The 26,340-nt window shown below is 37.0% G+C and overlaps 2 long non-coding RNA genes across 3 annotated transcripts in view; both read right to left on the bottom strand.

Moving 5' to 3' along the window:
- Positions 1 to 19,572, bottom strand: part of LOC309612537 — a 49,318-nt gene extending 29,746 nt beyond the window's left edge. Inside the window, exon 1 of the long non-coding RNA XR_014235260.1 lies at positions 18,488 to 19,572. This is a non-coding gene — a long non-coding RNA (uncharacterized lncRNA). The remainder of the gene's footprint in view (positions 1 to 18,487) is intronic.
- Positions 1 to 26,340, bottom strand: part of LOC309612494 — a 947,061-nt gene that overhangs the window by 763,970 nt on the left and 156,751 nt on the right. The window lies entirely within an intron of this gene.

The following is a 26,340-nucleotide window of genomic DNA, read 5'->3' as shown; positions in this document are numbered from 1 at the left end:
GTATAAGTTTGGGCGTATCAACCAGCTTTACTTTCCAAATGGTTTTTAGAAACCTAATTTTATTTATTTTTAAAGCAAAATTCACATGCTGAAAGGGGAAAGATTTAAAGAGACAGAGGTGAGAGGGAGGGAGGGAGAAAGGAGCAAACTCCTTTCGATTACATCATGGCACAAATTCTATTTTATTGCTTTGAAAATAGTGACATCTAGTGGACACAAGGTATTAATACCATGGTGTCTTGGTGTCAGAATTAACTGCAATTGTAAAAAGCAAAAAATGAAGTCCAATTATATAGACAGAAAATCAGGAGGATTTTATAGTAATCAAAATTCACTGATCCACTTTCAGATATCTGTTATTCTGCCAGTAAAATTCTAAACAGAAAGTGACTTTATTAATTTGAAAGTCTCAATCATTGCCAAATAAGAAAACAATGTTATCAGTTAAGCCTTGAGGAAGGTTAAACAAGGATACAGAGTCTGAGGCTGGTTAGCGAAAGTGCACACTGTGTGTATTATGAGAACAGACCACTTTCAACACTTTCTGCCCATATTCACTTTATAGTATTTGCCAACTGCAAATTATTCATCATATGTTTGTTTGCCATTTGATCCATTTGTCTACAGCACATAGTTTGATTATTAATTAATCAAAGTAATGGTATAAACCTCTAAATGAACAGTGACTACTTAGCCTGCATTACAATTCTTCATCGAACCTACTATGTAGACTACTCATCTATGTTTGGCACTTTGGAGTTTACAAAGCAGTAATAGTACTCCCATTTTATAGCAAGTAAGACAAATCTCAAAATACTTAAGTTAATTAGCTAAGCCAACAAAAGCAAACTCAATAAGAGAGTCAAAGAATCCAGGGGGATAGACCATCTTGTTTTCCCACCATCCTCCCTATTGAAATTACAGGACAAAAAACACATGTCACAAAGCTGGATCCTGGCATAAAAAAAAAATCCAAATTTAGATGGAGTCCAGATATAGTCAGAATTATAATGGTAACAACAGCCATCACTACTATTTATGGCGTACCTTCTGTAGCAAACACTATTGTAAGAAATTATTATTCTAGTTAATAGAGGAGGCATCTGAAGTACAGAGAGGTTAAATAACTTACCTAAGGTCATAATGCAAGTACCCTCGGGATAAATACACGGTTGCCCTCCTTTTGTCAGCATAAGTAACAACCAGTATAACATAACCCAGATTTTTAAATTAGAAGTTTCTCACTTGTGTAATTGTTCAGATTCAACTAAGCAATTTTAGATTTTAGGCAATTTTAGATTTTAGAAAGTAAAACAAACCTTCTTAAACAAGACTGACTAAAGAGAGAATTAGAATTGGAACCAGAAGATTAATAACTGATTTATTAAAATCATGACTATATAGACCGTTCAGGGCACTGCAAATGATTATGACGGAAAGAAACGTGTGAAAGCTTTCAAAAAGAAATTTCCCTGTAATGGTACTGTGACTGAACATCCCAAATACGGAGAGGTTATTCAGCTTCAAGTGACCAAAGAAAAAACATTTGCCAGTTTCTCTTGGAGACTGGCATTTTCAAGGAGGAACAGCTTAAGGTTCATGGATTCTAAAATGAACCTAAATAAGTGGAGAATTTCTTGAATAATTTTGTTCTCTAAACCCAGTTTGACTGCCTTGTGAAATGGTTCTCTGCAGTAAATGGACTTTTCATTTATTTAAACATTCAAACTTCCATTCACATCTGCATGATTACAGAAAACATGGGGTATGTAGGCTAGTAACACATAAGAAAATTGCAGTAAGATGGTAATGAAACCCCATATTCATCTTAACATGTTTCCAATGGAAAATATGTTGTTTTGAGTATTTATTTGTTTATTGTTCAGTTTATTACTTTTCACTCGATTAAATATTTTTGTTGTATTAAACCATGTATGTTGCAGCTTAACAATAAAAAAGAAATCTAGATTTTTGCTCCTTATCTGACCAGTTCCTTGACACACACACACACACACACACACACACACACACACACACACACCCCACAGGCATAATTTTTCATTTGCCCAATTTCTTCCTAAGTAATGAAAATGGCATTTTTTAAAAGAAGTACATTGGTTTCTTTGAGTTAAACAAGGGATATTAAATTCATTTGTATTTATTGGGCAGTACAATATCTATAGTATTATAGGAATAATATAAAAGAGGTATGGGGCAAGTTACCAAATATCAATAAATTCACAATATTATTGGAGTCAAAGGTTTTATACACTTCATACTTGACTTAATATTCATCTTAAGGCTTATCCTGATCATTTCCTTTCTTACTTCTATGTCAGGAAGAATCTACTAGTAGGAAAAAAACAGCACATTTCTACTTCGGTAATATGAAGATTGTTTAAAAAGATAATTTGCAAAGTTTGGACAGAGCATGGACATTAGAAGAAATAGTGCAGCTGGGAAGAGCAGGGAAACTTCTCTAGCTCTTTAGCTTGAAAGATTCGGGGGAAGGAGCAGTAACTAGAACCTGGAGAGAAAGAAGAGAGGGATGGAGACAGACATAGAAAGCACTGCCACATACCTGGGAAGGACACTGCCAAGTGACCCAGCCAAACAAATGAGTTTATGATATTTTCCCCTTCAAATTATGTTATTGAAAAGGCTGAGAAGCAATAACAATCTAATAACAATGAGGAAATCTAGCACCCTAAATACCCTTTCCTAAGAAAAAAACAGGACTCCTTTGAAGAACATCTGATTCCATGCCTGGAGCAGGAAGCATCAAGAGGTTCCAGGGTATTTTGTTGTGCCAGAAAGTAAGGAAGTTTGTTGGGAAAGGCAATCACATGTGTGCAGTTTTCTGACTCCCCATTCAGCCACATGAAAATGGGCCTTGGGCCTGGAACACTTCCTTACCAAGAGACAAGGAGCCCTCACTGCTCGTGTGGGCTTATGGACCTGTGTGGGAATATCTTTCTCTGTTTTAGACTCAGTATATGCTCCTTTGTCCTGCTTGATCAGGCTGTCAAATAGCACATTGCCAACTGCCTACTGCATCCTTTCACGGGTGTTGGGGAGTGGAGGGGAGGGAAAAGGGTCCTTCACCCACAGCACAAGAAGGGTGCATGCAGATCATCACCCTGGGTCAGCTGTGGGAGGTGACCTGCTGGCCATGGGGAAACCAATGTCCACTCATGAAGCTCACCTTGCTCTGTCTCCTCTCTATGTGAGTAAAGCGTTGTTTCACTGTAAAATCGTGTGAGGCATGTCTTTCTTGGTGACCCTGAACCATGGAGTGGGTTGACTCCTGGAATTGCTGCTTCTGATGGAGTGGGACCCCCTGCCTGGAGGGGATAACAACTGCCATTTGTTTGACAAAATTATCAACACAGAGGTACCAGTAAGAAGGACTCTACTGTGCCAAAGATGGGACAGTTTAAGCATCAACAGAATAATGAATGCATTTAATAGAAATCACTGAACGTATTTTTTAAAAACATCAATTTGTGTTGATACTCAATTTTTAACAGAGAAATCCAACAAAAACAATGACAACAATTAAGAAATTTGGAAATAACTAGGACACCAACACCTTAGCATGAAAATTATAAATTAAAAGGAAGTAAATACACATTTATTCTATCTTTTGCTGGATGAACTGTGAATGAAGGAAAAAAATCTTCCTTACAGAAGAATTCCTATTATAGTAAATATGGAAGATATTTTTAAAATCACAACGTTGCAAACTTTAATGAAATAATTGATTCAGGCAGCAATCATTAGTTTAAAAATTAATGAAGAATTTTACAATGACTGGTTCCACTGATCAACGTCGGTACCATTTAAAAAATGTGACAACCTCCTGATGTGATTTCATATGAAGCACACAGCACCAACAGTAAAGTGTTCTCACCCAAAGAGTTGAAGCCTTCTGGGAGAACCTCGCTTTATAGAAGATACAGGGAATAAAGGGGTATATTAAATGGTGCAGAGGCAAAGAAATATATTCAGGATGTGTGGCATTTAAAGACAACTAAGTTAATGCTATTTAACATAAAAGAATTAAGGAAAATGGCTAAAAGGTTTTAACAGACACTTCATCAAAGAAGACATAAAAATGGCAAAGAAAAACATGAAGAGATGTCCAAAATCATTAGTAATTAGGGAAACATAAATTAAAACCACAATGAGAGGAGCCTGGTCAAGACGGTGGAGTAGGAAGACCCCAAGCTCACCTCCTGTCCAGGCACACCAAAACTACAACTCTGTACAGAGCAACTATTCATGAGAAAGGCCAGAATCTAGCAGAAATAGCAGAGATGGTCTTCTATAACTAAATATTTAAAGAAGAAACCACAACAAGACATGTAGGAGGGGTGGAGTTGAAGTACAGTCGAGACCCATACCCCCACCAATGGGTGACCCACAAATGGGAGGATAATTACAATTGCAAAGGTTCTCCCCAAAGAGCCATTAGTCTGAATCCTATATCAGGCTCCCCAGCCCAGGGGTTCTACACTGGAAAGATGAGCCCCCAGAACAGGTAGATTTGATGGCCAGTGGGGCTTATTTTCAGGAGACACAGAGGGCTGTGGGAAATAGAGACTCCATTCTTAAAGAGCACATCCAAAATCTCACATGCTCCAGATCCCAGGGCAGGAGCAGTAATTTAAAAGGAGCCTGCGTCAGACCTACCTGCTGATCTTGGAGAGTCTCCTAGACAGGCAGGAGGCAACTGCAGCTCACCCCGGGGACATAGACACTGGTGGAAGCCATTTTGGGCAGCTCATTCTACCACATGGACACTGGGGTTGGCAAGCCACATTTCGGAATCCTCTCTCTAGCTAATTGACACCATGACCCAGCCCCCTCCCCTCCCCCGCCCCCCACCACCACCACCAGCAGCCTGTCGACATCAGTACTGAGATATCTCAGGCCAAGCAACTAGCCAGGCAGAAACATAGCCCCACCCACCAGCAAGCAGGGTGCCTTAAGACCTCCTGAGCCCAAAGCCACCCCAGTACATGGCCCTGCCCACCACAGGGCCCAGGACCTGGACCTGCACACAAGTCTGCAGGCATTAGCCCCAGGACTCCTGGGGCCCTACAGCCAGCTCCGACCACCAGTGAGCCAGCAATATCCCTGGGGATGCCCAGGCACAGCCCCAAAAACCACCAGCAGGCCAAGACCAGGCCCGAAACACCTTGGGCCCCTCAGCCAGCTGCACTGACACAAATTTTAGCAACTCGGATCTGCCTCCTCATGCAAAGGAACAAAAAGCAAAATTAAATAAATGGGACAGAGTTAAATATAAAAGCTTTTGCACAGCAAAGGAAACCATCAACAAAATAGAGACAACCTACTGAATGGGAGAAAATATACGCAATGATGTGACCAACAAGGGGTTAATATCCAAAATACATAGACAATTCATACAACTCAATATCAAAAAAAACAATTTGATTAAAAAATGGGCAGAAGACCTGAACGGACATTTTTCCAAAAAAAAAAGACATACAGATGGCCAACAGGCCCATGAAAAGATGTTCCACATCGCTAATCCACACAGAAATGCAAATCAAAACCGCAATGAGATATCACCTCACACCTGTCAGAATGGCTATCATCATAAAGACCACAAATAACAAATATTGGCGAGGATGTGGAGAAAAGGGAACCCTTGTACACTGTTAGTGGAAATGTAAATTGGTTCATCAACCATGGAAAATAGTAGGGAGGTTCCTCAAAAAATTAAAAATACCATATGATTCAGCAATTCCATTCCTGGGCATATATCTGAAGAATACAAAAATCACTGATTTGCAAAGATACATGCACCACAATGTTCATAGCAGCACTATTTACAGTAGCCAAGATACGGAACAACCTAAATGCCCATCAACAGATGATTGGATAAAGATGATGTGGTATATACATACAATGGAATACTACTCAGCCATAAAAAAAGAATGAAATTTTGCCATTTGTAACAACATGGATGGGCTTTGAGTGTGTTATGCTAAGTGAAATGTCATACAGAGAAAGACAAATACTGTATGATATATCACGTATATGTGGAATCTAAAAATTAAAAAACACAAGCGAATATAACAAAAAAGTAACAGTCTCACAGATACAGAGAACAAACCAGTGATTACCAGTGGGAAGAGAGAAGGGGGGAGGGGCAAGATGAGGTGGAGAATTAAGAGATACAAATTTCCATGTATAAAATAAATATGCTACAAAGAAATACTGTACATCACAGGGAATATAGCCAATATTTTATAATAACTTTAAATGGAGTATAATCTATAAAAAATTTGAATATCTATGTGTAACCCTGAAACTAATATAATATAAATCAACTATACCTTAATAAAAAGAAAAATATTTTAAAAACCCATAATGAGATACCACTATTCACCTATTAGAATGGTTTACATTAAAAAGAGTGACTATTCCAAGTGCTTTGATCTAGAGTTTCAGATCTTGCTCTGTATTCAGTTTCATCCTTTTTGCCCTGCACTTTCTAACTTGCATTTTCCTTCTCAGTTTGTGGGTGCCATTTGTTTAATCTCTTTCAGTTCTATCATTTCAGGGAGAGTAGAATGTACTCCTGTGATGTACTCAGATTCCTAATACCCAAGCTTAGTCTGGTGCCCTAAAATTCCCTCTTTTCTGGAAAGGCTGTTTGGTTTTTATCATGAATCAGTGTTGGATTTTGTTAAATGTTTTTTCTGCATCTATTGATATGACCATTTGTTTTTTCTTCCTTAGCCTGTTGATGTGATGGATTTCATTGATTGAATTTTGAATGTTGACCCAGCCTTGCATATCTGGAATAAATCTCACTTGGTCATGCTGTATATTTATTTTATACATTGTTGGATTTGATTTGCTAATATTCTGTTGAGGATTTCTGCATCTATGTTCATAAGAGACATTGGTCTTTAATTTTTATTTCTTGTAACGTCACAGAATGAGTTAAGAAGTGTTTCCTCTGCTTCTATTTACTGGAAGATATTGGAGAGAACTGGTATAATCTTTTCCTTAAATGTTTAGTAGAATCTGCTAGTGAACATTTCTTGGCCTGGTGATTTCTGTTTTGGAAGGCTGTTAATTCTTGATTTAATTTCTTTGATAAAGACATATACAGATTATCAAATTCTCTTTGTGTGAGTTTTAGTAAATTTTATCTTTCAAGAAATTGGTCTAATTCATCTAAGTTATCAAAGTTACGGGAATAGAATTCATCATAATATTGCTTATTATTCTTTCATGTCCATGAGAATAGCAGTGATGGTCTCTTTTCAACTTCTTATAGTCATGATGTATGACTTCTCACTTTTTTTCTTAGTGAGCACAGCTAGAAGTTTGCCAATTTGATCTTTTCAAAGAAGTTTTTGGTTGTTTTAATGTTCTCTATTAATTTCTTGTTTTCAATTGTACTGATTTTTGTTCTAATTTGTATTATTTCTTTTCTTCTGCTTACTTTGGATTTAATTTGCTCTCCATTTTCTTATTCCTAAGGTGAAGTGCATATCATTGACTTTAGATCATTTTTCTCTTCTAATATATGCATTCAATGCTATAAATTTCCCTCTAAGCTTTGCTTTTGCTGCATCTCACAAACTTGGTAAGCTGTATTTTCATTTTCATTTAGCTCAAAACATTTTAAAATGTATCTTGAAACTTCTTTGACTCGTGTGATTTAGAAATAGGTTGCTTATCTCCAAATATATTTGAGATTTTCTAGCTGTCTTACTGTGATTTCTAACTTAATTCTATTATGCTCTTAAGCATATACTTTGTATGATTTCTACTCTTTTAAATTTCTTAAGATGTACACCATGTCTTTTTATACTACTCTGAACTTCTATTTATTTTCTAATGTTATTTGTTGGAAATTAAATCTGTTCCAAAATATCATGTCCCTAAATACTTTGAAATTTCATAAGATTTTGCCTGCATGAGGAGGAGACCAGTGGGATGGGGAGACCAGTAGAGTGGGGAGGCATTTGGACAAGAGTCTCTGGTACTCTTAACAAAGCTCCCTGGCTATACACTAAACCATCGAGGTAGCCAAAAACATGAGTGTATGCTTAAGGGTGACTGCCTAAACATCTGAAAAAAAAAAAAAAAAAATATATATATATATATATATATAGATAGATACAGAGCAAAAAATGGAGGCTATTTTTGGTTTGGCAAAAGGGGATGTACACTGAACATCACAGAGCGGTATTATTGAAAAAAGATTTGAAACAATCTGATATGTGCTAGAAAACTTCTTATATTTTCCTTCTCTCACTTTTATACCTTATCTCTTCCATGCAAGAAAGCTTTGAATGACCTTACATTTGCATAATGACTTTGCTGTTCTTTTATGCTGTTTTTGTAAAAATTTTCTTTAGAACATAACCCCTCAAGGTTGGAAACAATTTAGTTGGGACTTGTGACAGGGTCTGTAAGCATTAGCACATATTGAAAAATGGCTAACGCTATTGTATCACCTATCTGAAATGTATAGCATATACTTAGAACTTGGAATATATGACGTAGGACACTGAGTTTTCCTGTCATGGCCTATCAAACAGAAGAAGCGCCCTGGAAAAACACAGCATAAGGAATGTCCCTTCCTGCCCCTTTTTGTTATATGAATTGTCATGGATATGGGAGGTAGACTCAGCTGGGAAGAAAACCTATGTCATTATTATATTGGGGGCTTTTCTTCTACATCAGCATCAGAAGGGCTGTCACACTGCCTGAGTCTCACGGCAAGGGGTTTGTCAGGAAATCTCCAGAGATGGTTTCTAGCCAGATGAATTCTTTGTCCTCCAGCTGTTGTTTTGTTTGTTTGTTTGTTTTTAAGTTATCCATATCCCCCATGTCCTGATAACATTAACAATGCAGATACTCTTTGCAATTTTTACTGGAAATTATCTGGTGATTTAATGAAAGGTAAATATAGTTGCAGAGGTAAAATGGTTTTTATTTACCTAAGAGTATTTCTAGAAAAAGAGTTGTAAATTTAATTAAATTGTGATGAACATTGTGTCTTTTCTGTATCTGATGATTTATTTCTTTTGGTTTGATTCAAAAAACATTAGGAGGAACTGACTTTTCCTTCCTGGTTTACTAAGGACTTTTACTTCCTCCTGCTTCCTACATTTTGGACATTTCACTGCTTATTAGAGTCCCCACCAAGAATAATGAAGGGGATAGAAATAAAGAATCTGGCTGGTGAAAAGGACTGTCACAATGATTGATACAGTGGCTAACAAAAGCTTAGCAAGTATATAGAAATTTTCTTATTATAATGTCTCCTCATGACTCAGAGTTAGCGAAGATCTGGTTATGCATATAGAGACACTTCTTATGATTACATGTCAGAAATCATCATTATAATTCACAAGTGGTTTTCCTTGTGTAAGATGTCTTATATTATTTATTTTATTGTGAAGACTTTTCTTTCATATGTATGAAGATTTTCAGTTTCTGTGGATCTTAAATATCCAGTGACGCTTGTCATTACTTCTGGTCCTTTTCCATGCTAAAAATAAGTTTGGATGGCTTGAACAAAGATTCACTATATTCTAAAACTGAGTTTTCCCACTTAGGTAAAAAACCAACCAGCAAGAATGTACTTTTTAATAAAAAATGTATCTTGAAGATAATTCTTCTAGAAATGTTATAATATATTCTTAATTTATAAATATAAGCCAGAAAAAGGATTGGCAATGTAGCAGTCTTACAATCGATCATTAGGTAACTTATATTTTTCTTTAATATATTTATGAGGCCACACATAAAAAGGAATGTAAAACCCTTAAGGAACAAAATTCAAGGACTATGGGAGGAGGTGGGCATAAGATCAGATAAAAGAGATTCTAGTGAAGAACCATCAGATGACTCCATCAAAATCTGAAGTTTGTATGATTCATGATGAGGGGATTTTTTTTTAATTACTAAAAGCACAAAGATCATCTACAAATGAGACAAGACCTCACCTTCTCCCATACAACTAAAAGCAAACTGGTTGGAAGAGACTAAGTTTCAAGAAAGTGCATGTTTACATGGTTGCATTTTCTTCAAGGGGACCCAGGAGCCTCCTCTTTTCACCACAGCAGGAGAATAGCCCCACTTGTACGTTACCCAGTAATGTGAGTCTTCTACGTACCATAAAATAACTTCATCCTTTCTTTAGTCAAGTAGTACAAGTTTGAATGATAGGGCAGAAACTGCAATGAGGAAGAAGATGTATCAAGGTTTAATAAGTGGCAGAAGCCCGGTTAAAAGTCAGGATCCTGTTCCTAGCCAAAAGGCTAACACAAATAGGCAAAGATGGCATGGACTTGAGTTCACTCAAACAGAGAAGCATATGTGTAGGTTGGGGTGCAAGAGGATGTTTAATCCCACAGTGACTGCCCATTTTCCCTCACCCCCTTCCTTTTGCCTGCAGGCTTTCTCCAACCTCATCTCCAGCCCTCTCATTTGGGAACTTTCTGATGTCGGTACAGGGCAGAGAAATGGTTGATGTATTTCTTACTTTGGTTGGAGTGACCAGCAGTCTCTCACCTGAGACCCAGCTCTGTGGACTCCTCATAACCTCCCATTAATTCTAACAAAACATTTTGTTTGCATCTACTTCGTTTGGTTATGGGAATAATCCCTGAATCTGCCATCTAAAGTGCTAACATTAAATTACACATGAAGTCTTATTAACATTACATTCTGAATATTTCTTGAATCTCCATGAATTTTTCCATTCCCATTACCCCCACAGTGGTGCAGGCCAACATCTTCTTTCATCTATATTTCATCAGTATCCTTACTAACTTAAACTTTTCTTCCTTTTGTTAATGTTAACAGTATTTTATTGATACATAAATTACCTGCAGTGAAATATATACATATACATTCATTGTTTAAAGTACATATACCAAGAAGAGGAAATACTGAGGGTATTTTGGAAGATTTTTAACTTTATAAGAAACTGCTAAATAGTTTTCATAGTGGTTACACTATTTTCCATTACCACTAACAATACACGAGTGTCCTACTTGTTCCAGATCCTCTCCAATATTTAGTGTTTTATTATTTTTCATTTAAGCCATTCTAGTGAGGCTGTACTCACATCACATTGTGGTTTAAATTTGCATTTTCCCAATGATCCAATGGCACCCAGCATGTTTTCATATGCTCTATGGGCATTCTTATATAAGATCTGGTAAAATATCTGTTCAAGTCTTTCTTCCATATTTTAGTTACTTTTCCTTTAGTTACTAGGTTGTAGGTATTCTCTGTGTAATCTTAATATGAGTACTTTGTCAGATATATGTTTTGAGAATATTTCCTCCCAGTCTGTGGCTTGATTTTGACTTTCTTAATACTCTTTTTAATACGCAAAATTTTTCAATTTTAATGAAAACCAATTTACCATTTTTTCTCGTATGATTAGAGTCTCCTGAGGTTGCCTAAGAAATCTTTGCCCAACACTAAACTTGTAAAATGTTTTCTTCTAGATTTATAAATTTAAACATTACCTTTAGGTCTATGAGCCAGCTCAAATTACTGTTTGTGCTTAGTATGAGGAAAGGATCAATGATTATTTTTTCCACGTGATTATCTAGTTGTTTCAGCACTTTTTACTGAGAATTTCCTTTCTCATATCGAAATTGTTTGACTCCTTTGACAAAAGCAACGGATGTTTTATGTGTAGATCTAGACTTAGAATATCTATTTTGTGCCACTGATATATTTTTTATCATAACTCCAAAATTACCACATGTTAATCATCCTAGTTTTACAATATGTTTTGAAATTTGGTAGTAAAATCCTCCAAATTTGTATTTCTTCTTCAAGACTGTTTTGACCAGTCAAGATACACAATGTGGATTTTATTTCAAAATAAATTTTACAATCTTTGTATCCATTTCTATAGAAAATTCTGCTGTGATTTTGACTGAAATTGTATTGAAAGTTTGGGTTAATTTAAGAGAAACATCTTAAATTAAGCTTTCACATCCATTAATTAGCATACTTCTCCATTTATTTTGGATTTCTTCAACTTTTTTCAGCAATATTTTGTAGTTTTTGGTGTGTTTTAGCATATTTGTTAAATTTATTCCTACATTTCTAATTCTTTAAACTGTTTTATAAATAATGATTTTTAAATTTGGTTTTCCAGGATGCCTTTTTTTTTTTTTTTGCTATTCTATTGAAATGCCATCGATGTTTGTATATTGACTTTTTAATCCAACAAACTTGTTAAATTATTATTTTTAGTAACTTCTTTACAGATGGCTTGGCTTTGCATTTTTGATATACACAATTATGTCATTCTAAAAATAAATATAGTTTTATTATGCTTTTTATTTCTATATTCCTTATTCCTTTTCTTTTTTTCTTTTCTCTCTCCCTTCCCTTCCCCTTCTACACTAGCTAGGATCTGCAGAACAATGTGGTGTTGAGAGTGTACTTTTTTCCTTTCCACATATTGGGGAGAAATTATTTACTATTTCATCATTAAATATATTACCTGTAGGTTTTCTATAAATGTCCTTTGTCAGTTTGAGAAAGTTGCTTTCTATTCCTAGTTTGCTGAAATCATTTTTACCTTTAACTGGTTTGACTTTTAATTAAATTATTTTTCTTAATCTATTGAGATGATCTTGTTTTCCCCTTTACTATGTCATTGTGGTAAATTATGATGACTGATTTGTGAATGGCAACCCTACCCCACTTTTCTAGGATAAAACTTATTAATCATGATGATCTTTTAAAATATATTGTTATATTTAATTTGTTAATATTTATAAATGATTTTTGGACTGAAGGATATTGTTTTGCAAATTTTTTCTTTTAATATCTTTGTCAAGGTTATGCTGGTCTCATAAAATAAATGTGGCTGTGTCTTTTCCTCCTCTGATTTCTGAAATATATTGCATAAGATTGGCATTTTCTTTCTTAAATATTTGGAAGAATTTCTTTTTAGGAGTAATTTTCTAATTCTACTGAAGTACCCCCATCCAACTGCTTGGTTGTTCATTTCTAAATTTCTTAACATATTTGTAAAAGGTATTTTAAAATCATTGTCTAATAAGTTCAGTATCTGGTTCATCTCTGGGTCTGCTCCTGTAAGTTCTTTTATCTTTTGGAAATATTAAATGGTTGTTGTTTTCCTACTGTTTTCTGTTTGTTTGTTTGCTTGACTAGTACTTTCTATCATTATGTGCTGGACACTGTGGATGATAGGTTGTGGAGACTATGGATTAACTACTGTCCTGCTTTGGGGGCAGTTAAATTACAGGTGGACCATTTTATCCTGTTCAGAGCTGTTTTCTCATTTTTCAAGGGTGAGTTTACTTCAAATTTACCCTTGGTTTTTGGGCAAAGAACTTGTTAAAGTACATATGAAGTAGTCTTAGAGTGTATCTTTACTATTTGGAGATCTCAGCTGAATGCCTGGCTTAATTATTAAGGTGTCTGGACTCTATTTAGGTCAGAACTTCAACACTTTCCTAGCATTCCATGCTCTATGTTTTATCAGAAGTCTCACTCAGCTTTCAGGCCCTCATCAGCAGTTCCATCCAATCGTGTCACAACCCCAAAACACCAAACTGTCTTACTCTGCCCAGTGCAAATTCCCCTTTCTGTTCTCAAGTATCACACATGGGACATCTCTTCAGGCAGAAAGCCAGGGTGAAGAAATTATGTGGGGTTTTTTTGGTCTGTTTTTCCTCAAGGATCTCAGGTCTTACACTGACTGATGTCCAATGCCTAAAATTATCTGTTTTACATAATTGGTCTAGTTCCATAGTTGTTTAGGTAAGAAGTTAAGTCCAAAGCCAGCCTCTCTGACAAGACTGGAACAAGAAGTCCTGCAATATTTTGTTCTCTTTCAATCCATTTTTCATATACAACCAAAATGATCTGCCCAAAGTGCAAATCTAATCATGTCATTGCCATTCCAAAAATGATTAAATGGCTGCTTATTATCTTTGTAATGAAATCTATACCCGTAATGTGCCTTTAAAGCCCCTGAATAATATGATCTCTGTCTACTTGCCTACCCTAATTCTCACCGCTCTCCATCTCACAAATTTCTTTGTTCTAACTGCACTAAAATGTATTCCTCTCTCATTTCTAGACCTTTACACATATAGTCTCTCCTCTTGGAAAACTAATTTCTCTTCTTTTTCTAGAGAGCTCTCATTCATCATTCAAGATATCACCTTTAGCTGGAACTCCGTTCCTCACCTCTGGAATAGGGTAGAACTCTGGGCTACAATGCCATCTAAACACTTTATAATTCTGCCACTATATCATGTATCTCATATTTTGTGTATATTTCTTTAATCATCTGTCAGCACCACTCTGCTGTAGCCTGGTGAATGCATTGCCACAACTCTTTAATTTATACCTGTATTCCTAAAGCTTATCATAATACCTGACACATGGTGTGCACTCAACAAGTACATCTTAAATAAGTGATTAACTGATCTGTTCGTTTCTAGGTGCCTTTCAGAGCAGATGTCTTTCCTATTTATCGTGGGTGAAAATAAAACTTAATATTTAAAAATATTAATGAATACTTATTGTTCTAAGTGTGTTCTAGGTGATATGAAGATTTTCAGGGAAGTACAGAAAAAGTTTTATTACTTCATGAAAATAATGTCTAAAGGGGCAGGCAATTTACAAAGCATTTTGAAAGAAATATAAAAAGATGCCAAAGAGTTGTTATAGATAATATTGTGCTTTATCAATGGTCAGAGTTCTAATATTAGTTTTTGGCATAACTAATTTTCATAGTTTGAAAATCTTCTGACATTTTCTTTGGTTCCCTTTGAAAGATTTCCTTTCAGAGCTGTGAAATCCTTATTCACACACAAGAGTTATTTTTAGGAACAAGAAGGTCAGAACCACGAGGTTTCTGCATTCCTTCCCCACCACCGGTATAGAATTCACAAACCAGTTTAACAGCTTAATTTAAGATTGACTGCTTTTCCCTTCCTCTAAATCCCCGCAAGACAGTATAAGATGCATTTTCCAGGTTTGATGTCCAAAGACAAAACAGAGTTAAAATCCTAGAATTTCAACTGTAATCTCTAGAATTGGGCTCTATTTTGAAAACTAGGAAAGTGAAGTTTCTGATAATATGAGAAGACTGTGAGCAATAAAAGATCTCCCATAAGAATGTACAGTTTTGGGACTTCCCTGGTGGCGCAGTGGTTAAGAATCCACCTGCCAATGCAGGGCACACGGGTTCAAGCCCTGGTCTGGGAAGATCCCACATGCCACTGAGCAACTAAGCCCGAGCATCACGACTGCTGAGCCTGTCTGTGCTCTGGAGCCTGTGAGCCATAACTACTGAGCCCGCTTGCCACAACTACTAAAGCCCGTGTGCCTAGAGCCCGTGCTCTGCAACAAGAGAAGCCACCGCAGTGAGAAGCCCGCGTAGTGCAATGAAGAGTAGCCCCCACTCGCTGCAACTAGAGAAAGCCCGTGTGCAGTGACAAAGACCCAACGCAGCTAAAAATAAATAAATAAATAAAATTTTAAAAAAATGTACAGTTTTGATCTCCTGGAGAAAAAAATAGACACTAGGCAAAGGCATGTCACTCATGCGCGAGTGGAGTGGGTTTCAGAGTACACTGCCTTGAGTTTGATGATCTAAAGGGAAAGAGAGCCCGTGTCCCTCAGCTCCAAAAAGTCTGCTACCGTGAAGTTTCCATAGGGTGGCAGGACATATATGCCTTCCTTTGCTTGAGAAATTGGAAAAGTGCTCAATAGGAATTTTCTTGTTCCAAGTGAGAAGAATCAAGGTCCTTCCTCTTCTAGATAAGTGACTATTTCCTCCCAAAAAATCACAGATGGCACAGAATTGTGATAAAAATACAAACTTATATGTTGCCTCCTTTGAAGCTTCCAAAGACCCAGAAGGGGAAAATGTGAGAAGGCTTAGCTAAAAAAAACTGAAGCTCTATAGATTCTCTCAGATCCAGGCAATATATAATGCTAGGGAAAGGTTGGGGGATGAGGGGTAGGAAATGTGCTGATATATGTTGGTACTGGGTGTTGACTAAAAAACATATTCACAACCTAAAAGTTGAGAGTTATGTTTTATTCGGCAGAAATTTTTAGGACTTCAAGTCCGGGAGGCAGCATCTCAAGTAACCCCGAGAGAACTGCTCCAAGGAGGCCAGCGGGGAGCTAGGATATACAGGAGTTTTGCAACAAAGGGCACATAGTAGGAACAAAAGATTACTGTTAATTCAAGAAAACTAGAAATCTCAAGTTAAGGAATTTAGTGCTTTTCTACATATGGGAAGATGCAAGAATCTGGATTCACTGAAATCATTCTTTTGATATGCACCTCAGCTATGTGGGGCCAGTATGCTGTGTTTTCACATCCTGAGTTTCCTCAGGGCTCACTGTGGGGAGTGGCTGCAGTCTGATGGCTGCTAGATGGCAGGTATTCTTTTCCTTCCTGAGTTTCCTCAGGGCTCACCAGCGATTGGCTGTGGCTGCAATTGCTGATGACTGTGACATCCTTTGTTTACTGATATGGCAGGCAATATTCCATTTATCATAGGGTAGGATTGGAGGTAGGCATCTGATAGCCACATGTCCTCAGAAATCTGGGTCCTTGCTGGCCAGAAAAGCAACTGTGGTTCTGTCAGAGGACACAGCAATTGCATGAAGAGTAGCACAAGCTTAGTGCATGCTCTGGTGACTCAAAACCTTTTCAGACAGGGCCAGCTTGTAACAGAGATAAATATTAGTAGAGAAGACTCCAGATTCCCAACTCTGTTGAGACTTTGGGCTACCCACACACATCACAGGTTGGCAGACATTCGGGTGCTAGGCTCATTAGGCAAAATTACTCACAGCTGTTTCCAGCAAAGGTGGTATATTGGACACACATGTTTACCCCTATGTTCTTCCTAAATGCCATGAAATGACCAAAAGGGTGTGAAATCAATCCCAAAATACAAACAAAACAAAACAAAAAGGACTGAAGAGGAGGTGAAAGCTACCCAATAATGTAACTGGAAAAGTGGTGTCTGACTGAACAGACCAAATAGAAAATCAAAACAGAGTATACAAAGAGCTAAACAAAAAGCAAGCCAGTTTACACTACAGAAGACCAAAGTTTAGAGTTTGGAGACATCAGTGAGTTTTGAAAGTAAGGGTTCAGTTGGGGATGAAAGCTCCACAGGGGACAGGGGATTTTGCTTGTTTTGCAGACAATCATTTCCACACTACAGAAGACAATGTTTGGCATGTAGTAGGCATTTGGTAAGTTTTATTGAAGAAATAAATTAATGTATTCAAGTCTGCATAAGGAGCAACGAGACCTCTACAACCCTGATAGAACAGTAGGTTTAATTACTGAGGAGGTAGAACAGAGGAAGTCTGGGTTTAGAGACATTAGATACAGCAGTGGGTGGGGATAAAGATTAAATAAGAGTTTATATACTGAATATTGGGACCCCCCAGTCCCTTTCTGCTTGGCTCCAGAACCCTGAAGCCAGCTTTATATTCACTGGGAAGAATATTACAGGTTTCTTCTCTGGGAAAACAATCCTAACAGGAGAGAGTCCCTAAATAAACATCTCTCCACAATAAATCCCACCAAACACCTCTTCCTTTCTCTCTTTCTCTCTCTCCCTTTCCCCTCTCCCTCATCCTCTTCCTCTCCTCTATTTCTCTCCCTCTTGCATGTGTGCTACTAGATAGCTTCATGGCTCACCAAACATTTGAGGAAAGTCCCTAAAAGAACTGACAAAGATCAAAATCAACAAATAGAGAAAAAACTTACACTTGAAAAATATAGACAGTGTGGGAAGGCTAAATAGAATCAAGGAAAAAAAGCTATATTATGCTCAGAGAGATAAATGAAGTTACTGCATCCCTGAAAGAAGAGACAGTTACAAAAAAGAAGAACATTTAGAGAACAAGAGTGCTCTTGAAAGAAAAAAAATATGATAAAGGAAAGGGAAAATTCAGAAGTTTTGCAAAATAAAACTGAGCAAATCTCCAAAGACCCAAAATACAGAGAAATAGAAACTTCAAGAGAAGATAATTCAAAAGGTGACACAGAAAGTCTAATTTACAATAAAAGAAGTTCTAAAAGAGAGACAAAATAGAACAGGACAAAATTTACAAAATACAATTGTTGAAGAAATAATTCGAAAAGAGATCCACCATGTTTTTTGCAAAATGAATGAAGTGTGAACCACACCAAGACCCACACATGAAACTTCAGAACCCTGGGTACAAAGAGATGATCTTACACACTTCAAGAGAAAACCATACACAAAAAATAAACTCAGAATGATTAAAGACCTAAAGGTAAGGCCAGATAGTATAAAACTCTTAAGAGGAAAACATAGGCAGAACACCCTCTGACATAAATTGCAGGAAGTCCTTTTTTGATACATCTCCTACAGTAATGAAAATAAAAATAAACAAATGGGACCTGATTAAACTTAAAAGCTTTTGCACAGCAAAGGAAACCATAAACAAAATGAAAAGACAACCCTCAGAACGGGAGAAAATATTTGCAAATGAAGCAACCGACAAGGGATTGATCTCCAAAATATACAAACAGCTCATGCAGCTCAATATCAAAAAACGAACAACCCAATAAAGAAATGGGCAGAAGATCTAAATAGACATTTCTCCAAAGAAGACATACAGATGGACAAAAGCACGTGAAAAGATGTTTAACATCACTAATTAGCAGAGAAATGCAAATCAAAACTACAATGAGGTATCACCTCACACCGGTTAGAATAGCTATCATCAAAAAATCTACAAACAATAAATGCTGGAGAGGGTGTGGAGAAAAGGGAACCCTCCAACAGTGTTGGTAGGAATGTAAATTGGTACAGCCACTATGGAGAACAGTATGGAGGTTCCTTAAAAAACTAAAAATAGAACTACCATATGATCCAGCGATCCCACTCCTGGGCATATATCCAGAGAAAACCATAATTCGAAAAGGTACATTCACCACAATGTTTGCTGCAGCACTATTTACAATAACCAGGACATGGCAGCAACCTAAATGTCCATCGACAGAGGAATGCATAAAGAAGATGTGATACATATATACAATGGAATATTACTCAGCCATAGAAAAGAACGAAATAATGCCATTTGCAGCAACCTGGATGGACCTAGAGATTGTCATACTGAGTGAAGTCAGACAGAGAAAGACAAATATCATATGATATTGCTTACATGTGGAATCTAAAAAAAGGGTACAAATGAACTTATCTACAAATAAAGATGTGGAAAACAACTTATGGTTACCAGGGGGAAGAGGGTGAGGGATAAGTTGGGAGATTGGGATTGACATATACACACTACTATATACAAAATAAATAACTAATAAGGACCTACTGTATAGCACAGGGAACGCTACTCAATACTCTGTAATGGCCTATAATGGGAAAAGAATCTAAAGAAGAGTGGATACATGTAAATGTATAACTGATTCACTTTGCTATATACCTGAAACTAACACAACATTGTAAATCAACTGTGCTCCAATAAAAATTAAAAAAAAAATGAAAACCACAGGTCATCTACAAAATATCAGGAGTTAGAATTGTGTCAGAATTCTCCAAACAAAACAGAAATAAAGAAAAATAAACATTTACCCTGGAAACTAGAAAACAAGAGAATAATGCTTTTAAATTTTTGTGGAAAAAATGATTTTCAGCTTAGAAGTTCTTTTTCAGCCAGGTTACCACATCTCAAACAAACAAAAACACCCAAGCACCTTTTCTTTAGAAGGTTCTAAACAGTTCCTCAAATGAAGGCATAAACTAAGACAGTTTAAGACAGAATCCAGGGGATACGACACTGGAAAGGGTACAGAAAATATCCAGGGTAGCTTAGCAGCAGGTCCAGGGGCCATCCATTCATATTTGAGTGGGACAACAGGGGTTGTTTAAAAAGAAAAAGAAATGTATTAATAACTGACAGATAACCTCCTGTGTTTGACTATGCAGAGAAGATATTTTCTGAGAGTCTAGGGATGTCTGAGAGTTTAGGGATGATTTACTAATAGGTACATAGAAACCTGTATAAAGTTTAAAAAGAGACATTTATTAAGTCCAGGAAAAGCAACATTGGTACAAGAAATAAAATAGTATAATGTCCAAGTACTCCTGAAGCATAAATATGTCTCATCTGCAAATAATATTTATACAATTATAACAGTGTATATGTTGAGTATTGGTCATACTTCAAGCCAAATATGAAATAACTCTACTGGTCGGGTGGGAGACGGACTGTGTGCCTGTGTGTTTGGGATGACAGTTTAAAGAAGCTAAATCTCCATCTTGCATAGTAGCAAAGAAATAGGCATTATATGGAGTTAACTAAATATCAATAAGAAATTTGACTGTAAGTATGCTATGTGGAAATAAGATACACCATGCAAGTATATCTTTGATCAAAATAAAACTGAATTTAAAGAATTCACCAATATTTTTGACATGAATTCTAAAAAGCTAAACACATATTAAACATAGCTCTGTTGCCTAAATTCAAATTATTTTATTGTCATCTAGTTATACCAGCCAACTTTTTAGCTAACGCTGAAATGATTTGACAGCATTTAGGGATGTCCCAGAGGCTCCTGACCAAGACATGGCACAGACACCAAACACTTGCTGAATATGCATAGAAAAAATTTAGAAAAGTAAATAAGAACTCATAAACCTGATCCATTTCTGGGAGAGGGACTGCAATTCTGGGGTTCAGAGAGAGTTATATTTCACTGTATACCTTTTGCAGTTTAGATTTTTTGTTTACTATGTGCATATATTAGCTCTTTAAACAAGGCTTTAATTTTTTTTAAATTATAGAAGTTTAAGATAAAAGTTAATGCACCCCAAAATGCATAACTACTTTCATTTCTTTTTCCCACCTATGATTATCTATTTAATACATATTTTGGTACAGTTGCAAATCTATTAAAGATTACTTTGGAAGGCTATGTTTGTGGCCAATGCACAAAACAACAAATTTGAAAGAAAAAATCTTAAATTCATCAAACTGGGTGCACTTCCTCCTTCTCCCACTTCTAAATGCCCTGAAGACATGTTTGCATATTTGTTTATAATACCGTAATCTAATTTTTTACTCAGTATTCCAACATCTACGTTTCTGCATACTCTCCCTATTACATCAGGACTATGAAATGCTCATTATGTAGCTGTGCAGTGTCTCCTTTAACCATTCCCCTACCTCTACTGACTTTTAAAAACCAATCTGCTCAATTTCAGCAGTGCAGTTTGCGTTCTCTTTTCTGTCAGTTTACCAGTAGGTGGCGCTGGATAGCAGCTGTAAATAATCTGGTTTTAGAATACTGCTGGGGGATCTGTGCTCTAATAACACACCTTCTGTACAGAGATGGTACTGAGCCCAATCAGGGAAGTAGTTCCAACTGTTTTCTCAGTAATGAACATGGGTTTTTTCACTATTCCATCCATATTCTCTTGTATGCTTCCTCATGTGAGCAATTACAAACAGATTCTCAAGATGACTTCCTGGAATTAGGGTTACTGTCTTGTGGTCCTGACAGGGAGAAGATACACATCTTCAGCAAGGGTCCCACCTCTTGATAAAGCACCTGCCTCGGGCCTCACCAAAGCGCTCTCCTGTGCTCCATCGTGCCAACCTTTCAACCATCAGGTGGCCAGCCCCACCCTGTGACAAGCCCCGTCCGGAGTACTTCCTGGAAATCATCCCCAAATACTTCTCACCACAACCGTATCAGATCTGTATTATTATCCACCTGTATAGATGAGGAAACTGAGGCCTGGCCGGATAAGTGACCTATTCAAACTTCTACAACCAGCCAGCTGCAAAAGAAAGAGTCTGGCCCTTGCAGCCAGAGAGACACAGGTTTGCAATCTGGCTCTTTCATGGACTGACTGTTCATCTCTGGCAAGGATTTAACGTCACCAAGCACTTGTTTACTGGTCTGTAAAATGGGAATAATAATGTGTGACTCCCTGAGTTATCTTGATATTAAATGAGAAAACGTATGTATGGTTCCTAGTAGAGTGTCAGGCTCAACATAAAAGCACTGCCAACACAAAGCATAAACAACAACAACAACAACCAATTAATAATCTTCTCCCTTCCTGACTCAAATGCCTTTCAGACTCCCATGACTTTCCCCTCCCTTCTCACTTAAGATTCAGAGCACTTACCCCTATACGACCCTCAACATCTCTATTTCTTTACTCTGTAGTACTGCATACCCTTTCTCACTCTGAATTAATTGCCCCTTTCCAGGAGAAACCAGAGGCCATCAATTCAATCACAGGTTTCTTATACTCCACCAGTGTTCCATACTCTCCTAGGACCAGCATTTAAGGGGAGGTAACGCGTCTGATGTGCAGTACGGCCCTTTAAATTCAGGCTAGTGTTCTATCTTTATTGGTTATTTCAAGGTGGATAATATAATCACTTGTCTTCATTTTGCCTTTTTTGTGGGGAGGGGAGGGGTAACTCTTTTAATGGTTTCTTCTCAAAGGAGCTGCTCTTATGCGATATTTATAGATTTTTTTTCTCCCATGACTTATCCCCCCTGTTAGTGCTGGCTTGTCTTTCAGGTGTTAGTAGAAGGCTCACTGCCATCATTAATCATATCTGTTTTCTTATCATTGAAGGAGACCAAAGCATTGTAGGTTAATATTTTCAAAATGTTTAATAGGGATATGTGGTCATTAGCTCTCTCAACTCATTCACTTTCTAGAGTCCACTTCTGAAAAATCTGTTTAGAATGGTCTATGTGTAGCTGGCAATTAGCCAGTTTATTGGCAAATAAGCACTTTACATTAAGGCAGTTTATACCTACATTCTGAAGAGCAAGGAGGTGTTCTATTTTTCCCTTTCTTCTCTAAGTCCCCACAGACTATGCCCTGGCTATTGCCTTATGACCTGCCTTGTGCAATTTTAATGGGCTTTGAGAACTGTGGATCTCAAGAAAAATTTTAACTAGATTGAATTTGAACATCTTCGGTTGGCTGTTGGTATTTGTGTTTATTCCTCTGTGAATACCAGCAGCTAAAATGCAGACCACTTGTCATCAAGTGGTTGGAAATGGGAAATGGGAAATATTAGTCCTATATGAAAATAGCCAATATTTTTACAGAATTAACTAATCTTTACTTTGTAATTGAGGCAGCCTTTTTAGCATGTTGAACTGCAGGTGTCAACAAGGCAGCAGGTTTAGAACTAAATAGTATTTCCTCGTTTCCTCGTATGTTTGACAACTATACCAGCTAGAATGCTACAAACCCCTAATAATTCCTGGGCTTCTGTGATTAGGACTAATGCGCCAACATGAAACAAACTGGATTAGATTAACTCAGGAGTATAGATTTAACTCAGGTGACCCTCCTGGGAGCCACTGAGTGATGAAGTAGCTCTGGAAGTTAAAAGTATCCTTCTCTAAGTAATGGTTGGTTTGTGTCTGAGTTTGGAGACATTTACTAGTGGCTCCTGGATTGCACGATGCACCATACCTGACATAGGGATCGGGTCATGCTTCTGCCATTGTGGCAAATGCATTCTCCAAAACAAGGTGTGGTGTGAAATTTATGAGGCTCTCTCTCTAAACCAACTGATTGCTGATTCCTGCCACTGGCTTGCTGTTAGTCTTGCCCTCAAAGTGACAAGGCAAGTCCTGTGCATGGTGTTGGCCCAAATAAAACCACAACCACCGGTGGAAAAGTAGCTTGCCAATAGAAGGACAACTAATGGAGTCCATCCTACACGCCCACACTGTACCTTGGCTTTAGCTGCTAAGTGATGTATTGAATTTTATTTCATCATTCAGAGGATATACTCACCTCAGCGTAGATCAAGGCATATGTAATAGCTTTGTGAATAATCTATGACCCATAAGATCAACTCGAAATAGTGTAACATAAAGCACAAGTTTTAGAAACAGAACATCTCAATTTGCATCATACTTCACCGTCTTACTGTATAATCTTAGGAAAGTTACTTAACCTCTTTGGAACTATGTCTTTTCATCTGTAAAATGGGAATAATAGTTGTTAATATCTCACTGTATTGTTTTGAAGGGGAAATGAGTTAAAATTTAAAGCATATTATATCCTACACATAATGAATCTTTTAAAATGCTAGCTATTGTAACCTGACTTAATCAAATATACTCTTTTAAGGGAGAGGAAGGGATCTATAAAACTCCCCGCATCAAGCTTCACATAGTGACATTTCTGAAAAGCTGGTGTTACGCATCACCCATGTTTTCCCATGGTTCTTACCAAGCACCTGGAAATGCTACACTTTACTCAGAGTGTTACTTCTAGCCCTGTTCCAGGTCTCAGGCTCCATGCCTTTTGGTTCAGGATTCCAACATGTATCATTCCTCTTCCCCAAAAAAGTTTACCTCCAAAAGGTATAAGTTTTCGAAAAAAGACCTAAAAATCTACTTTATACAAATGACAATTGTGTATATAATGAAACCAAACTACAGAAAAGCTATTAGAATAAAGAAGTGCACTTAGGGAGGTTACTGGATAATTTGTTTCTTTTGTTGGCTCCAACTAGAAAATAAAACTGAAAAAAACCAATTTACAATAGCATCAACATATCAAATATCTACATATAAATCTACTAAAAACACATAAAACCTATGCAAACATTATTGAGAGAAATTTTAAAAGGCCTAATAAATGTATTTATACATGATGTTCATGGTTTGGAAGACTCATTATCATCAAGGTGTCAGTTCTCTCTGTTGGTATAGAGGAATCAGGCTGCAATACAGACTGCCAAAGGGCAGTTTCCTGTCACCTGCCTCTTCAGCATGTTTGATTTTTCCAGCCTGCCACTGAGTTCTTCCACTATTACCTAGGTAGCACCTTATAGCAAGGGTTCATTAGATGCCCCTCCATCTTCCCAACAAAGGACCAGAGCACTTTACAACACAAGTCTCTTTATATACTCCCAATGACCTGTGACAGAACTAATACATGCCATTTCAAAAAATGCTAATTTTCTATTAATTCTCAACCTCACGACCCAGCTCTACAAAACCTAGACGCAAGAGGGAGGGGATATGAGGATATATGTATACGTATAGCTGATTCACTTTGTTATACAGCAGAAACTAACACAACATTGTAAAGCAATTATACCCCAATAAAGATGTTAAATAAATAAATAAATAACCCTAGACTTTCACAAAGCTGAACCATTGATCTATGAACAGCCCTGTCCATATCACAGAGAACAATAAATGAATCTGAAGTGGAATCACTGAATTCCAGAGGAAACCTAGGGGAATCCTAGGTCAGGATCTGAACAAGAGTATAAGACTACACATTTTTAAGCTGTGCTAAAAACCACGCTCCAGCTGGTCCTTTAAAGCAAGCAATAAACACAGCTCTTCCTGGTCGTCTTCTGCTTCGCTTTGCATTTGCTCTAATTGCTCTGGTTGCTGGCTTCATAATGTCTTTTCACCCACTGATTGTTCACCTCCAGATTTCCTTTCTGGCTTTCTCTTCCCACAGTTTCTACCCTGGCTCTGGTATTTCTAATTGTCTTGGTTGAGAAAACTCTCTGTTGTCTCTGGTACTAGGAAAATCTACCTGGGCCATCCAGTCACTCAAATTATAAAATCATGATAGGTGGGAAATGCGACAAAACCTAGAACAAACACAGAAGAGTGAAACCAGAAAACAAACAAATTTATTTCAGAAAGTTAAACCTTATGTTAGGGAAAGCTTGAAAAAATTATCAACAATAACCACAGGGTGCCTAAAGCATTGTTCAGAATGAGAAAAAACAGAAACAGATAATCACACTGCTTGGAAGCAGGGATAAAGAGATGACAAAAGGAAAGGAAAACTACTCTGTCTTTTCCCTCAAGGAGAATAATCTGCAAAAAGAGAGAGCAAATATGTTTAAGAGGACACTGAAACTCAGGAGAGGTAAGAAGGTAGTGAGAGAGCCCCCAGAGGCCTTAAGTGGATTTTTGTCTCTAGACTAAGATGAATGGCATCTTAAACATTGAGAATACTTGCAATTGTGATTGCCCAAACATTGCCAGTGATGTTTAAGAATTACAGGAAATGCCAGGAGTCCTACAAGATTGAATATGAACCACATTCTGAACAGAAATAAAGATACTGTCTCTGCAAACTACAGATTAGATAGCTAGATGCCATAACCTCTTGGATTTCTATAATCAGAGTAGTTAAAAAAAGAATGAAATATTACTTGAATTGTGCCTCATACAGTAAAAATTTCTAGCATATACATTAACAC

The sequence above is a fragment of the Balaenoptera borealis genome (genome assembly GCF_965194805.1).
Source record: "Balaenoptera borealis genome assembly, chromosome: 15".
NCBI lineage: Eukaryota > Metazoa > Chordata > Mammalia > Artiodactyla > Balaenopteridae > Balaenoptera > Balaenoptera borealis.
This window is presented reverse-complemented; position numbering and strand designations above follow the sequence as displayed.